The sequence below is a fragment of the Schistocerca cancellata genome, chromosome 3 (assembly GCF_023864275.1).
Source record: "Schistocerca cancellata isolate TAMUIC-IGC-003103 chromosome 3, iqSchCanc2.1, whole genome shotgun sequence".
Lineage (NCBI taxonomy): Eukaryota > Metazoa > Arthropoda > Insecta > Orthoptera > Acrididae > Schistocerca > Schistocerca cancellata.
This window is the reverse complement of record NC_064628.1, coordinates 376,107,240-376,123,460: the sequence shown is the minus strand read 5'-3', so window position 1 is coordinate 376,123,460 and position 16,221 is coordinate 376,107,240.

The following is a 16,221-nucleotide window of genomic DNA, read 5'->3' as shown; positions in this document are numbered from 1 at the left end:
TTACGAACGTTGCCAATATTAGTGTAATACTTTCAAAATTTGAAGTTCCTTGTTAGAAACCTATTTTTGTACTTAAAATTGATTTATTTTTTATTAGCATTTTTAAGGATATAAGTTTTAATTTTTTTGCAGAATAATAAATTTTTTTCTTGTTTTCAGATTTTTTCCCTTCATTTTATCTCGTAGGATATTTTGTACGTAACGATTATTAGCGTTATGGTGATATGGTTTATTTTAAGCTGAAACCGGACTAGTATCATGTTGAATGCGTAAGAAATCTCAATAACCTTAATGTACAAACTTATTGATCACTGATATAATTTTTATTAAATCAAATTACTCAGTTTTGCTCTAAATTCCCCAACCTACTACAAACAGGGAACCTCTTCAGTCGAAATTATTCATGCTGCGACAATTTGTACCTGGAACCTCCTGTGCGGGTGCGTTGCATCACCTGGTTGCATAGCTGCAGGGGCCGGCTTGGCGCCTCTGAGAACTGCAGTGGTTTCCGGGGCAGCGGGACTACTACCTCATCGGTTTCATTGCAAAAAATTCCCGCCATCAATTACGCCGAAAATTGGTTTCCCTTCCTGCCGTTCGCGTTGATTGCGGAGTTTAATCGGTCGCCGGTTCGATCTGTCAATTACGGCTGGAAGCTGCCGCTGGGCAAGCGGCATCTGCGCTGCCTGCCGCGGTCGCAGAAAATGGCATTGAGACCCTGTGGCACGGCTGCACCGCCTCCCGTGGCTTTCCAGAAAAATCTGCAGCCGTCGATCGCAAATTGTGGGGTCGGTGTCACAGCTTCTCGATGTGGCACACACGCCGAGGAACCAGAGCGTTACTACCGTCTGCCTTACAGCGTGTTGCTCCACCTATGGACTGCTCTACAGCAGTGGTTCTGAGTGGAATGCATTTGAAAAGTCCTTGGTATCTTTCCAGAAGTATGTGGCAAGAGATATCTACGCACACATCATGCAGTTCTCGTTGAGCCGTAGTAAGGTTAGCTTTGAAAAGCTCGCCGCAGCGCATAGCGTGGAGCAGTCGCCCTCCGTTTTCTGTCGGTGGCGCTGTTGTCGCAATTGAAGGCTTCGGTGTCTCCCTCTAGCGGGAAAGGGGAAACGTGGGCTGTTCGCGTGGGTTTAAGTAGTGGCTGTATGGGCTCTCGTGGAGAGTTGGCAGTCGGGGCGTCAAGAAGCGACTTCTCTGCCGGTGCTAGAGGGACAGCACGCAGACCACGGCATTAGCGTAAGCGACGCGAGCGGCGGCTGCGTGGTATGGGGCGTTAACTGCTCGTCGCGAAAGGAATCTTCCTGAGCGTGGGTCCGCAAGGGGCCTAATCTGCAGTTCGGCCGTATGCTGTCGACCGGCGAGGAGGTTCTGAAAATCGGCGCGCCTTCCTGCGTCCGTTGAAACGGCTGGCAGCGGGCGGCTCGGCAGAGCATTTGGAGGTGCTGCGTTGGTTCGGTCCTGGGAGTCGTAACGCACCAGAAGTTGGGTATTGATTGTTAACAGATTGTATGAAGTTTAACTGAATTCAATTTACTTATTCTTGTTAATTATACCAGCCGCATTTTTTGGGGGTTTCCCGCGGGAAGGTGGTAATATTAGAATGGGTTGTCCGTTTGTCCCCTTTTGAGGACGAAAGGGGGGAGGGAGTCAGAGTAAATCTGTGGTTCGGATTGCTTCTTTCCCCCTCCCAGCTTACCTACGGGTTTATTTGACTGTTAGCCTGTGCCATGTCCGTTAAAGTCTAAGGCACCAATGACTGTATTGTTTAAAATGCGAGGCACTTAAGACCTGATCCATTCTCTCGCCTGCCATAACTAGTATTACTAGACTCACCTGTAAAAGATACTCTAAGAAAGAAGAAAAATTCCTTTTGTGTCGTGGTAAGAACTAGTCAATTGCATAACAAATTCCTGCTCATCTGGAAGCTGTAACTTACGTAAATTTATGTTTATGTATATTTGGCTATAATTAAGCAAGGTTGTTAATGTAGGCCGTAGTGGATTTTTTATATTGTTTCTAGCCAGCAAAAGATGTTGTGTGTTTTTTCCAATTCAATACCTTTTAAGGCTTTTAGTCAACGTATTTATGTGTTTTATAGAGGTAATTGGTTATTAGTGTGTTTTCTTGCCATCCAAAGGTTTGCCATTTCATTATGGGTAGAAATTGTTGCCTTGATAGGAGAATGTTGTAAAAGTTCGCTAGTCCTACCTGGCGAACGTGTGTGTTTGCCGTAAGTTAACTGACAGAAATTTGTAAAATTTGTTTTTTATATATTTTGGAAATGTTAATCTTATTAACTGTGATTGTGTCCCCCTGTGCATGGTTTTTCTATTTTGAGAACTTTTTTAAACAGGATTGTATGTTGCAGACAAGTTAGATTCTGCGCCATTTAATGAATGAAGTGAAATTCACCTGTAATTTAGCTGAGCTTGAAATATTGTACAGCGTCGCGTTGTACACGTTAAGTTGCTTGCCTGCACTTGCCTTTTACTGGCGTGAATTTTTTTTATAATAATTTAAAAGTCCTTTCCTATCGTAAATTGGGACTTATTCTTTCTTTTAAATATATCGTTAAGTCTTGCGCCAAATTCGAAAAAAAAGTATTACTGAAAGTTGTGTGTAATTTCACCAGTTATTCCTTGGCATCTACTTCCAATTTACATTTTGTGTATTGATTGAGATTAATAACTTTTGGTGAACCAGTAGTAATTTTATGGTTCACTCTTAAATTACACGCAGCTGGTTAGTATGCGAGGAGCTGGCGCCCAATAGCATCCCATATGTGACGAATTGCAGCCCATTGTAACATAATTCTGGCGTTGTGACATGGACTGTTATCCTGCTGGAAGATGACTCCACCGTCGGGGAATCCGGCAAGCATGATGGCATGGAGGTGGCCCGTGGTAATGTCCACGTAGTTGACAACTGCCGTGGTGCATTGGATGACTACCAGAGATCCCATGGAAGCCCAGATGAACGTCCACCATACTTCCCACACAATCCTGTGTCCGTGGTGCAATGCCTGCTTCGAGCATCCGTTCGTCTGGAAAACGGCTTATCTGGACATTACCACCGACGTGATGTCACAAGGAACGTTATTCATCCGACAGCGCGAAACGTTTCGAGTAATCCACGTTCCAATCTCAATTACCGTGTTGTTGTTGTTGTTGTTGTGGTCTTCAGTCCTGAGACTGGTTCGATGCAGCTCTCCATGCTACTCTATCCTGTGCAAGCTTCTTCGTCTCCCAGTACCTAATGCAGCCTACATCCTTCTGAATCTGCTTAGTGTTTTCATCGCTTGGTCTCCCTCTACGATTTTTGCCCTCCACGCTGCCCTCCAGTACTAAATTGGTGATCCCTTGATGCCTCAGAACACGTCCTACCAACCGATCCCTTCTTCTAGTCAAGTTGTGCCACAAACTCCTTTTCTCCCCAATTCTATTCAATACCTCCTTATTAGTTATGTGATCTACCCATGTAATCTTCAGCATTCTTCTGTAGCACCACATTTCGAAAGCTTCTATTCTCCTTTTGTCTAAGCTGGTTATCGTCCATGTTTCACTTCCATACATGGCTACACTCCATACAAATACTTTCAGAAACGACTTCCTGACACTTAAATCAATACTCGATGTTAACAAATTTCTCTTCTTCAGAAACGCTTTCCTTGCGATTGACAGTCTGCCTTTTATATCCTCTCTACTTCGACCATCATCAGTTATTTTCCTCCCCAAATAGTAAAACTCATTTACTACTTCAAGTGTCTCATTTCCTAATCTAATTCCCTCAGCATCACCCAATGACCAGATGCCCACGTAAATCGTGTCCTCAGCTCGTGTTCTAGTTGCTAGCGTTGCTGCCTCTGGATGACGGGATCCCGGGTTCGATTCCCCGCCGAGTTGAGGATTTTCTCTGCCCGGGGACTGGGTGTTTGTGTTGTCCTCCTCCTCATCCTCATCCTCCTCCTCATGATCATCATCATTTGTGACAGTGGCTAGATTGGACTGAGTAAACATTGGACTGTGGGAAAATTGGGACTTTGTACGGGCACTGATGATCGCGCAGTTGAGAACCCCACAAACCAAACATCATCATCACTATCATCATCCTCATTTAAATCGTAATGAACGGTGTATTGGTACAAAGTGGGAACACGTATGAGTCGCCAATTTCCGAACGCTGTATTGAAATATGTGTGCTGAAAGGTCTGCTCCATAACACTTGTGGCTATTCTAGCACTACATCCTGCCGTCATATGTGTCACAGATCGCCATCTATTCTGCTTTACAGAGGAGGCGAGGCTCGTACCTCCATGGTCTGTGATGGGGCGTGGATGTGCAACACGTGGTCGCCTACTCTTGGTTTCACCATCGTTCAGTCTATTTCCGTAAGATACTCACGACAGTACCATGCTTACTTCGCCGTTTTCGAGACGTTCGTTGCCAGGCAACAAGCGGTAACAAGTTGCTTATTATAGAACTTGTTTGTGTCAGTGGATTTCCCCATTTTCGATAAGTACGATCACCATAATTATTCCCCATTCGCCTCTTCTCCTCTTATATACAATCTTTACAACGCCACGTGCCCTCGGTGCCACCATGCGGCATTTAATCTCGCGTTGGGCAGTGGTCATACAGTTTGGTTCATCAGTATATACAGGGTGGTTATAATTAAACCTTCCCTATTTAACACGTCATAACGAAGACCGGAGTCGAGAAGAGTCTGGAAGCGCAGGGTTGCATTCTGCACAGCAGAAGAAACCATGTCCGGAGGTATGCTTGCTACCTCTGTTGGTAAGCTGCGCTTCAGATCAGCATATATATGAATGTTCCCTGGTAAACCCTGTCCTTCAGGTAGCTTCACAACCAGAAATCACAGGGAGTGAGATCCGCTAATCGTTCCGGCCAAGCATTTTCAAACGATTGGCTGTAATTCAATCGTTTCCGTCTTGCATGATAACTGATGAGTTCAATGCGTCTGTCTCCTATTGGGCCTGTGTGACTTGCTGGCCAAGCACATTGCAGTAACGCTGGCCAGTCACACTTGACATCTTTGGTCCTTGAGCGCCAACCTGTTCAAAAAAGAATGGGCCAATGATGAACGGAGCCGTGAAGCTACACCATACGGTGACACGTTTACCATACAGAGGAACTTGTGTGCACAGTGACTGGACATGAAGATCCTCACACTCGCCAATTCTGTGTGTTCACCTCACACATCAGAGAAAAATGAGCTTCATCTGTCAATAGGATGGCCCAGGGCCAGCCCTCGTCAACTTCAATCCCTGCGTGAAACTTGAGAGCGAAGTTAACACCTCGTTGTGAGTCCTGTGGTGCGTACTGCTGTACGATATGGATGGCATTTGATAATGGTTCGAAGCAACTTCCGTACACTGGACCACGGGATGTTCAACTGTCGTGACACAGCATGCGCACTGCCTGACGATCGGGAATTGCGCGCGGTGTTGTCTGTCATAGCAACAGCTTTTTCATCATCTGCCTGTGGTGCAACCAGTCGTTGGCTCCTTCCCAGAGTGACGCCCAGTTCCCCAGTTAATTTGAACTACTTAATCATGCTCCGCAAAGCAAGTGGGGAAAGAAGACTTTCCGTAATCATTTCAGCAGGCGATATTCTCGAAGTGCAGCTGCAGCGTTACTGTTGTTTTGATAATACAGGTTCACCAATAATGCCCTGCTCCTTTTGTCCAAGCTCATGTTGGCACGTCAACAAGTGCACTGTGACTGGTCAGGTGTGTGAGATTGAGAATCACGATGTCTGATCACGGCACCCGATGGTCAAAGTTGGAACTGGACGGTGGCGCTGTGACGCATGGAAATCATGTACCCCATTCTCCATAAATTAATGATGCCAAGTTTGGTACTCGTACGGTAATTAGTGGCCATGTTATAACGTGTTAAATACGGAAGGTATAGTTATAACCGCCTGGTATTCTCGTAAAGGCTTTTGGGTCTATTGAACATAGACGCTTTGTAATCCTATATCTAATTTAAAATTCACCCCAAGCTTCTTCCTTCATTCGTGTAGGACATACAGTCTTGTAAAATTCCTTTAATCTCTGTGGAACACACTGTATTCCAGTGGAATGAATTCCATATCACACAAGTGTGGTTTGCTGTTAAGAGCAATATTTTAAACCATTTATTCCTACACACATGTTGCTGTACCTCACTCTGATTAAATGGAAAAGAAAGAAAAGAGAAAGCGCACGTTCCCGTCTCTGTCTACTCCTCCTTCCCCTCTGTCTATACATCTCCTCCTTTCTGTTTTCTGTGTTCGTTTCCTAGCATTTCTATGGCCATCTCCTCTTGTCCCCTCTTTCTGACCTTGAACATTGTTTACTTTTGTTGCGAACTGGCATCTGTAGTAGTACGATAAACCATAAATATAACTTCCACATTTGCTGACAACGTTTCAGTATTTTGTATTTCATACAAATTGAAGAAGTACTTTTTTAGATTTTTGGTAACAGGGTGAATCCAGGTTGGTAGGTACTCAGAGAGCGCACAGAATAAGATTATGATTGTGGATGGGGCCGTAAACAGTTACTGTGAGTTGCACAAACAAACACACAACTTTATTTTTTTAAGAACCACTCTTTTACACATTGCCTTAAAAGATTACAACTAAAAATTCGGCTGAAGGCCTAGTCAAAGAACCACACCAAAAACAAGAATGGCTGAAGGCCTGGCTTAGAAATCAAAAGCAAAAAATTTATTTCCTTAAAAAAACATGCAATTGAAAAGAATTAGCGGCTGAAGGGCTACACTACACGTCTGAAGGACAACTATAATTAAAACACATTAATAAACAATTTTTTCAACCAAGAAATTTCTTTTTTAAACTTACAACAGAACGGCCGAAAGCCTAATGAAAGAAATATTTGAAACAACGGCTGAAAGCCCGAACAACAAGGCAGACAAATATTTAAAAGAAAACACTTCCTTCTTATAAAATAAATTTCCTTTAAAGAATACACACAGCTGAAGGCCTTATTAAAAGGGGGTTCACGTAAATTCTCAGCTGAAGGCCATACATAACACATCGAATAACTAACGGTTTAGGGCATGGATTACAAACAATTTCAGTACTGGCCATTAAAATTGCTACACCAAAAAGAAAACAGATGATAAACGGGTATTCATTGGACAAATATATTATACTACAACTGACGTGTGATTGCATTTTCACGCAATTTGTGTGCATAGATCCTGAGAAATCAGTACCCAGAACAACCACCTCTGGCCGTAATAACGGCCTTGATACGCCTGGGCAAGGAGTCAAACAGAGCTTTGATGGGGTGTACAGGTACAGCTGCCCATGCAGCTTCAACACGATACCACAGTTCATCAAGAGTAGTGACTGGAGTATTGTGACGAACCAGTTGCTGGCCACCATTGATCAGACGATTTCAATTGGTGAGAGATCTGGAGAATGTGCTGGCCAGAGCAGCAGTCGAACATTTTCTGTATCCAGAAAGGCCCATTCAGGACCTGCAACATACAGTCGTGCATTATCCTGCTGAAATGTGGGGTTTGGCAGGGATCGAATGAAGGGTAAAACCACGGGACATCTGAAATGTAACGTCCACTGTTCAAAGTGCCGTCAATGCAAACAAGAGGTGACCGAGACGTGTAACCAATGGCACCCCATATCATCACGCCGGGTGATAGGCCAGTATGGCGATGACGAATACACGCTTCTAATATGCGTTCACCACGATGTCGCCAAACACGGATGCGACCATCATGATGCTGTAAACAGAACTTGGATTCATCCGAAAAAATGACGTTTTGCCATTTGTGCACCCAGGTTCGTAGTTGAGTATACAATCGCAGGCGCTCCTGTCTGTAATGCAGCGTCAAGGGTAACCGCAGCCATGGTCTCCGAGCTGATAGTCCATGTTGCTGCAAACGTCGTAGAACTGTTCGTGCAGATGGTTGTTGTGTTGCAAACGTCCCCATCTGTTGACTGGGGGGATCGAGACGTGGCTGCACGATCCGTTACAGCCATGCGGATAAGATGCCTGTCATCTCGACTGCTAGTGATACGAGGCAGTTGGGATCCAGCACGGCGTTCGTTTTGCCCTCCTGAACCCACCGATTCCATATTCTGCTAACAGTCACTGGATCTCGATCAACGCAAGCAGCAATGTCGCGATACGATCAACCGCAATGGCGATAGGCTACAATCCAACCTTTATCAAGGTCGGAAACGTGATGGTACGCATTTCTCCTCCTTACACGAGTCAGCACAACAACGTTTCACCAGGCCTCGCCGGTCAACTGGTGTTTGTGTATGAGAAATCGGTTGGAAACTTTCCTCATGTCAGCACGTTGTAGGTGTCGCCACCGGCGCCAGCCCTGTGTGAATGTTCTGAAAAGCTAATCATTTGCATATCACAGCATCTTCTTCCTGTTGGTTAAATTTCGCGTCTGTAGCACGTCATCTTCGTGGTGTAGAAATTTTAATGGCCAGTAGTGTAAATAAAATCAATATTAAAAATTGTAATTTAACATGGCTGTAGGTCTTCATGTAAAATTTAAAAAGTACTGAATTAGTACACAGCCGAAGGCCTTGCACAATACTTAAACTAAAATGAAAATCACAGTCTAAAACAAACAGAACAAATGGTGCTCAGAAGTGTTCCAAGGGTCGGCCTGAGAAGGTAGCCCAAACGTAAGGTGAAGTGACAGGCAGCCAAGAATTGAAGTTAAATAATGGGATTGTAACCCAAACTAGGGACAGCCCAAGGATCAACCAACAATTTAACCAATTCCCTTCCGTCCGACCAACCGCACAACGATGGAAAATATTGGCCGAGGACAAGGATACGAACAGCACTATGTCTTCAGAAATTGCCATTTAAAAACAGCAAAGGGAACAATAACCTCTCTAAGCAAATATGAACCAAACAACTTCAAAGGCTGTCGAACTACACGCTGTGCCGGACTGCATCAACACGACAAGGAAAGGCACTTTGCCGGAAAAGTACACTAACGAACAGGGCAGGTAACTGGGGTGTTATCGGCCACACGGCGGAAAATACTGCTGGTGCACTTCACTGGTAAGTAACAGTCAACTTAATAATTAATTACAATATAGGAAGACGGCTGCAAGATTTTGCCGACCCCAACACATCAAATTTTGCTGCTAGCCCGAACGGCCGAGGGAGCAACAACCCGCAAATAAACGAAGAGATATCAGTTTAGTTGAGGCTTCGTAACAGGTTAAATGATCACTCAACTTCAGCGTCCAGGTTCGGTGGGCAACGAACTTTGTCGCTTTCGCAGCTAGAGCCTCATAATCCGACAGTGCGTGCACGCCGCCAGTGGTCCCGGCCTGGCTTCTCGCTGTGGAGAGTTCCACGCTCTTCCGTCCCAACCGATTGACTGAACCCAGCACGTAGGCAGCATTAAAATAAATACCCAGGCAAAACCACACAAGCTACACATGGTTGCGCGAAAACACTTCCAGAAACAACTCGAACAATACTAAAATGGTCACCGTGGAACAACAGAGACGAATCAAAAGTCGACACACACCGAGAACCCAGAAGCGGTCGGCGACCAAATTCACGTTGTCCGACGGCCAAGGTCGTCCCCACTCAAATCATGTGTGTTAGCAGCGGTCGGCAAGTCATGGCTGTCCGGACCTCACTGCTGCCCCATCCCCACAACTCCCACACACGACAACCCAGAAATACTAGCGGTCGCTCCAAAGATAGTACGACAGTGCTCTTATCGATAAGTGCTGCTGCTGCCGTCACGGGCAGGCAAACTAGCAAGTTAGTGACGCCAGTAAATCGAATAAGAAACAAGACGGCAGTACCGCCAAGACAAGATGTGAAGCAACAACAGCACGAACACGAGCCGCGCACGGCTCACAGGGTGTTTCCACTTTGTATGTTACATATACAGGACGAATCGCCTAAAATTTGCAACGCAAATATTGCGGAAATGAAAGGACTATTGATGTGCGGTTTTCACATAATGTATTGGTAGTCAGAGCTCGTATTGTTAGCGAATCAACAGGTCATAATAATAGCTAGAAAGTGTATTTTTTGTGCAGAAATACACATTTTCTTAAATGGAACAATGCCTGTTGACACTAAAAAACTAAAATCTGGGTACACACATCGAAACAAGTTTTGCATCACCACGGGTCCGAGAATTCCGGAACCTGTACAGAAAATTGGAATAGAGATAGACATAAACATTATTTTTGGCCTTTTTATTGCTCATGAAAACTATACATTGCACGTTGCACCACCATACAGCGAGACCTTCCGAAGTGGTGGTCCCGGTTGCTGTACACACCCATACCTCTAATACCTAGTTGCACGTCCTCTAGCATTGATGCCTGCCTGTATTCGTCGTGTCATACTATCCACAAGTTCATCAAGGCACTGTTAGTTCACATTGTCCCACTCCTCAACGGCGTTTCGGCGTAGATCTCTCAGAGTGGTTGGTGGGTCACGTCGTCCGTAAACAACCCTGTTCAATTTATGCCAGGCATGTCCGATAGGATTCATGTCTGGAGAACATGCTGGCCATTCCAGTCAGGCGATTCCGTTATCCTGAAGGAAGTCATTCACAAGACGTGACGATGGAGGCGTGAATTGTCGTCCATGAAGTCGAATGCCTCGCCAATATGCTGCCGATATGGTTGCACTATAGGTCGGAGGATAGCATTCCCGTATCGTACAGTCATTTCGGCACCTTCCATGACCTGCAGCGGCTTACGTCGACCCCACAGAAAGCCACCCCAAAACAACAGGCAACCTCCGCCTTGCTGCACTCGCTGGACAATGTGTCTAAGGCGTTCAACCTGACCGGGTTCCCTTCAAACACGTCTCCGACGATTGTCCGGTTAAAGGAATATGCGCCTCTCATCGGTGAAGAGAACGTGATGCCAATACTGAGCGGTCCATTCGGCACGTTGTTGGATCCATCTGTACTGCGATGCGTGGTGTCGCGGTTGCAAAGATGCACCTAGCCACGGACTTCGGATATGAAATTGCGCATCATGCAGCCTATTGCGCACAGTCTGAGTCGTAACACGACGTCCTGTGGCTGCCGAAAAGCATTATTCAACATAGTGACTTTGCTGTCAGGTTGCCTCCGAGCCATAATCCGTAGGTAGCGGTCATCCATGTCATCGACAGTTCCTGTCTCTCTGTATCTCCTCCACCCCGTTTGAACAACATCGGTTTGGTGCACTCCATGACGCCTGGACACTTCCCTTGTTGAGAGCCCTTCCTCGCAAGTAACAATGCGGACGCGATCGAACCGCGGTATTGACCGTCTAGGCATGGTTGAACTATAGCCAACACGAGCCGTGAACCTCCTTCCTGGTGGAATGACTGGATCTGATCGGCTGTCGGACCCCCTCCGTCTAATAAACGGTGCTCTTGCATTGTTGTTTACATCTTTGGGCGGTATTAGTGACATCTCATATATATATATATATATATATATATATATATATATATATATATATATATATATAATTTTACCAAACTCTTATTAACGTGAAAAAATTTGAAATACATTGACGGAGTACTTTTTTAGATTTTTGGTAACAGGGTTTTTCCGCTTTGTATGTTACATATACAGGGTGAATCACCTAAAACTTTCAACGCAGATATTGCGTATATGAAAGGACTAGTGATGTGCAGTTTTCACAGAATGGATTGGTAGCCAGAGCTCGTATTGTTAGCGAATCAACAGTTCATAATAATAGCCAGAAAGTGTATTTTTGTGCAAAAATACACGTTTTTTTAAACGGAACAATGCCTATTGACACTAGCAAACTAAAATTTGGGTAAATTAGGATGTAAGTGGTGCCTGTTACAGGAGTCTAGTGCGAGTCGTTTCGAGATATTTAGTTTGAAAAGTTTCCACACTAACACTTCTTATACCATTCAACCTGCCTAGTTGCTAGGTATGATGTTGTTAAGTTTGCTTACAGCGTGCTGGTGCGTTCCTTGGGTGCACTGCCACTAGCTAGTCAGTCAATGTGCGACAGTCCAAACAGTGAGTCGTGAATGTACGATGGCATTTACCAATGCAGAAAAAACCAACATGCTCATGGTGTACGGGTAGCGTAGGAAAAATGCGGTTCGTTCTCGTACAGTGTATGCGGCAAGGTATCCCAACAGACGTCAACCATCTCTTCAGTTATTTGTCAACTGCTTCAACTAGTTACTTAAAAGTGATAGTGTAACACCTAGACTACGTAGCAGAAGGAAACGAATGACGACAGAAGTGGGGAAAATTAATGTTCTTGCTCCTTTTTCGATTGATCCGCACGTTAGTTCCCAGCATGAGGAAGTACCATGAGTCAGGCAAGTGTTCTATGCTTTGTCCATTGACATAGGTTCCATCCTTATCACTTATCTCTCCAGCAAGAGCTGCATGGAAACGATTATAACAATCATGTTAACTTCTGCACGTGAGCATTAAGACGGAGTACTCCAGAAGTATCCCATACCCTGTTTAGTAATGAAGCCAATCATGGATAAGTAAACCGCGGAAACATGCAGTATTAGTCTGTTGGAAATCCCCTTTGGCTTCGTCGGGCGGAACGTCAGAGTCTATGGAGTGTAACCCTGTGATGTGGGATAGTGGATTAGTAGCTCATGCAGGGTGTTTCAAAAATGACCGGTATATTTGAAACGGCAATAAAAACTAAACGAGCAGCGATAGAAATACACCGTTTGTTGCAATATGCTTGGGACAACAGTACATTTTCAGGCGGACAAACTTTCGAAATTACAGTAGTTACAATTTTCAACAACAGATGGCGCTGCAAGTGATGTGAAAGATATAGAAGACAACGCAGTCTGTGGGTGCGCCATTCTGTACGTCGTCTTTCTGCTGTAAGCGTGTGCTGTTCACAACGTGCAAGTGTGCTGTGGACAACATGGTTTATTCCTTAGAACAGAGGATTTTTCTGGTGTTGGAATTCCACCGCCTAGAACACAGTGTTGTTGCAACAAGACGAAGTTTTCAACGGAGGTTTAATGTAACCAAAGGACCGAAAAGCGATACAATAAAGGATCAGTTTGAAAAATTTCAACGGACTGGGAACGTGACGGGTGAATGTGCTGGAAAGGTAGGGCGATCGCGTACGGCAACCACAGAGGGCAACGCGCAGCTAGTGCAGCAGATGATCCAACAGCGGCCTCGGGTTTCCGTTCGCCGTGTTGCAGCTGCGGTCCAAATGACGCCAACGTCCACGCATCGTCTCATGCGCCAGAGTTTACACCTCTATCCATACAAAATTCAAACGCGGCAATCCCTCAGCGCCGCTACCATTGCTGCACGAGAGACATTCGCTAACGATATAGTGCACAGGATTGATGACGGCGATATGCATGTGGGCAGCATTTGGTTTACTGACGAAGCTTATTTTTACCTGGACGGCTTCGTCAATAAACAGAACTGGCGCATATGGGGAACCGAAAAGCCCCATGTTGCAGTCCCATCGTCCCTGCATCCTCAAAAAGTACTGGTCTGGGCCGCCATTTCTTCCAAAGGAATCATTGGCCCATTTTTCAGATCCGAAACGATTACTGCATCACGCTATCTGGACATTCTTCGTGAATTTGTGGCGGTACAAACTGCCTTAGACGACACTGCGAACACCTCGTGGTTTATGCAAGATGGTGCCCGGCCACATCGCACGGCCGACGTCTTTAATTCCCTGAATGAATATTTCGATGATCATGTGATTGCTTTGGGCTATCCGAAACATACAGGAGGCGGAGTGGATTGGCCTCCCTATTCGCCAGACATGAACCCCTGTGACTTCTTTCTGTGGGGACACTTGAAAGACCAGGTGTACCGCCAGAATCCAGAAACAATTGAACAGCTGAAGCAGCATCTCATCTGCATGTGAAGCCATTCCGCCAGACACGTTGTCAAAGGTTTCGGGTAATTTCATTCAGAGACTACGCCATATTATTGCTACGCATGGTGGATATGTGGAAAATATCGTACTATAGAGTTTCCCAGACCGCAGCGCCATCTGTTGTTGACAATTGTAACTACTGTAATTTCGAAAGTTTGTCTGCCTAAAAATGTACTGTTGTCCCAAGCATATTGCAACAAACGGTGTATTTCTATCGCTGCTCGTTTAGTTTGTATTGCCGTTTCAAATATGCCGGTCATTTTTGAAACACCCTGTAGGCCCGTTTTTCATTAACGGAACAGTGAACGCGCCCAAGTATAGTAGCCTCCTAACAGACCATCTTCAACGAATGCTAGAAGACGTTCCTCTGCAGACTACGAGGAACCTGTAGTGTATGGGTGAAAGAATTTTCATGGTGGCACGACTGCGTATGCGTTTTGTTCGGCTTCAGTTTCTACGCCTGATTGAAGTTTTATCAGTTTCTCTAGGAGCAGCGTCATTTTGTTGTCAACCTAACCTACCAGAGGTGAGGTTTGGGTATTGTCATTAGAATTCTGCACTTGGATCGGTCCTTTATTCGTTTATTTCCCATCAGTGCAGTGGTGGCTATTGCAGTAATCCATTCTTCTATGAACATGTTGCCTGGTCGGACGAGTCTCGTTTCAAATTGTATCGAGCGGATGGACGTGTACGTGTATGGAGACAACCTCATCAATCCAATGACCCTGTATGGCAGCAGGGGACTGCTAAAGCTGGCAGAGGCTCTGTAATGGTGAGAGGAGTGTGCAGTTGGAGTGATGTGGAACCCTTGATACGTCTAGAAACGACTCTGACAGGTGACACGTACGTAAGCATCCTGTCTGATCGCCTGCATCCATTCATGTCCACTGTGCATTCCGACGGACTTGGGCAATTCCAGCGGCACAATGTGCCACCAGAACTGCTACAAAGTAGTTCCAGAAACAAACTTCTGAGTTTAAACACTTCCGCTGGTCACCAAACTCCCCAGGCATGAACATTATTGAGCACCCCTGGGATGTCTTGCAATGTGGTGTTCAGAAGAGATCTCCGCCCCCTCTAACTCTTACAGATTTATAGAGAGCCCTGCAGGATTTATGGTGTCAGTTCCCTCCAGCACTACTTTAGACATTAATCGAGTACATGCCAAGATGTGTTACGGCGTTTCTGCATGCTTGCAGGGGCCCTACACGATATGAGGCAAGTGTACCAGTTTCTTTGGCTCATCAGTAAAAAATTTCTTTTATATCGTGTATATTGGATTTCTTTGTATACTCCTTGTCTGTAGTTTCATCCTTATGCCCTACACTGAGGTGGCTAAAGTCATGGGATACAAAAATGGTTCAAATGGCTCTGAGCACTATGGGACTTAACATCTGAGGTCATCAGTCCCCTAGAACTTAGAACTACATAAACCTAACTAACATAAGGACATCACACACATCCATGCCCGAGGCAGGATTCGAACCTGCGTCCGTACGGGTCGCGCGGTTCCAGACTGAAGCGCCTAGAACCGCTCGGCCACACTGGCCGGCCATGGGATACATCATAATAGCGTGTCAGACCTTCTTTCGCCCGGCGTTGTGCAGCTACGCGACATAGTACGGAGTCAAGTTGTTGAAAGTCCCCTGTGGGTATATTGACCCATGCTGATTCTTTAGCCATCCATAATTGCGAAAGTGTTGCCGGTGTAGGATTTTGTGCACGAATCAAGCCCTCGATTATGTCCCATAAATGTTTGGTGGAATGCATGTCGGGTAGTCTGGGTGGCCAAATCATTCACTCCAACTGTCCAGATTCTTCTTCAAACCAATCGCGAACAGTTGTTGCCCGGTGACATGGCGCCTCGTCATACACAAAAATTCCATCTTTGTTTGGGTGGATGAACTCCATAAATAATAGAAAATGGTCTCCAAGTAGCTGATCATAACCATATCCAGTCAACGATAGGTCCAGTTAGACCAGAGGACTCAAGTTCACTCCACATAAACACAGACCACATAATTGTGAAGCCATCACCATCTTGCACAGTGACTTTATGACAAGGTGGGTCCATAACTTATAAATAGTGGGGTCTGCTCCACACTGAAATCTTACCAGCAATTCTTGCCAACCGCTATCGGGACTTATCTGATCAGGCCACGGTTTTCCAGTTGTGTAGGGTCCAACCGATATGGTCACGAGCCCAGGAGAGGCGCTGCAGGCGATGTCACGCTGTTAGCAGAGGCACTCGCGTTGGTCGTCTGCTACCATAGCCCA